Here is a 1771-nt window from a genome sequence, read left to right on the forward strand (position 1 = left end):
GAGCTGAGCAAAACTCTGGAGGGGTTTGCAAATTAATTAGCAAATTGCAGGTTTAGGAGGTTATAGCAAGTGGCGAGCATGCTGGCAGGCTGCCCGAAAGGCAAGTGCACCAGGAGCAATAGCTTTGAATGTGCAGTGGACATCCAGGTGACATCCTGGGGATGGCAGGGACAGCACGGGCAGGAGGGACTGGCTTCTGTTTGCATGGGCAAATGCAACAGATTTGGCAGCAGGGAGCAGAAAACCTGCTACAAGGAGACAAGAGGGGAGCGCCGGCTGCAAGCTGTGAGCTGGCAAGCTGTTTAAACCCAGCTGATTTTTGCCCTTTTGTAGCAAGGCAGCCGAGGTGAGCCCTTGCGCGGGCACCTGCGTGGGGATTCCATTCGGCCGTGGTGCCACCTTGCTGCCTCGCCCAAAAAGCAGAGGCAGGGCATTGCCCAGGGAGCTCCGTCAGGTGCTGCACTGCTCCTGCTTCCCTCGGGCAGCGTTGCCTTCCGTTTTCCTCTCGTTCCCTTGGCTTTTGGCACTTGTGTGATCAGCACATGTCTAATAGCAGGCTAACAGCAGCTGCCAGGTCTGTACGTCTGTCCTGTGCCCTGCAAGTCTCTTGGGACGCTCTCACACTATTTACCCTTGAGCGGATGCTACCCCCATGGCACCAGGGCTCGACGCTCTCTCTAGATGCTGGCAACAGATTTTTCATCTGCAGGTTGAGCTAATGTCTGCAAAGCCTCCCCGCCTTTCCCAGGAGGGAAGAGGAGCTCTTTGCTCCCTTTAAAGTGCTCCAACTCCTTCGAGCTGCTGCAAAGTCTGAGGGGAACATCTGGGGGGGGGGTGTGGGGGTGTGGCTGTGAGTCCCCGTGTTTAGTACACCCCCCAGCTTAGTCCCCCAAAATCGGGTGCTATGGGGAGCGGAGCAGGTCTGGCTGGATGGCAGATGTTGCATGCCGCATCCAAGAGCCCTCGCATCTGCAGCTGGAATAAATGGCTGAGTGGTGGAGCGGTGCCAGCCCCCCTCCCCCTGCGCTGGGGGGGTTTTATGAGCCCCAGGAGGAAGCGCTCATTAAAGTCTGGGATTTGAGACGATCGTTAGCGGCCAAGCCGGCTGTGTTGTGTAACGTGATGTAAGGTGCTGTGAGCCAGGGCTTGCTCTGCCTCAATATTTCCGAAGTGCTGGAGCGTGGTTGTGTCCAGCTGATAAGGGAGCAGGAGGAAGAGCCGGGAGGAAGAAACCCAGTGGGGAAAAAAAAAAGTAGCTCTAAATGGGTTTTTTAAGGAAGCACAAGCACCTCAGTGAGTGGTGATCGGTGGCCATCAATTGATAGGGCTGCTTTCACTCATGACCACCGTGCCGTGCCAGGAGACCCATGGATGGCCGTTTGTCTTGGCCACAAAAGGTCTTCCAGTTGTCAGCAGCTTCCAGTTGACCCATGGAGCCTTGAAACAGGGTTAAAGAGTGGTGTTGAAAGGCTCGGGCTGCTCCAAAATGGGGATGTTTTGGCGTTTTTGCAGGGAAGAGGCATAATTGGGGGTGCAGGGGGGGGTTTCAAGGGAAGAGGAGAGATGGGGATGTGGCAGGGCAGGTGGTGCAGGGCAGCGGGGCCGCACCAGGGTTTGGCTGGAGGACAGAGGGTGTGATGCTTGCTGCCCCGAGGACCGCGCGCCTGCGCCTCTCACTGCACCGGCTCCGCTCCAAAACAAAGAGAAAAGACACCTGCCCCCCTGCCCCCTCACTGGCAGGAGAAGGGATGCTGGTGGTCGCTGCTTGTGA

General features: G+C 57.0%; 1 protein-coding gene across 2 annotated transcripts in view; it reads left to right on the top strand.

Moving 5' to 3' along the window:
- The window catches only part of ATP2A3 (ATPase sarcoplasmic/endoplasmic reticulum Ca2+ transporting 3), a 37389-nt gene that overhangs the window by 5753 nt on the left and 29865 nt on the right, over window positions 1-1771 (top strand). The window lies entirely within an intron of this gene.

Source organism: Egretta garzetta, unplaced genomic scaffold (assembly GCF_000687185.1).
Source record: "Egretta garzetta isolate BGI_Z169 unplaced genomic scaffold, ASM68718v1 scaffold108, whole genome shotgun sequence".
NCBI classification, from domain to species: domain Eukaryota; kingdom Metazoa; phylum Chordata; class Aves; order Pelecaniformes; family Ardeidae; genus Egretta; species Egretta garzetta.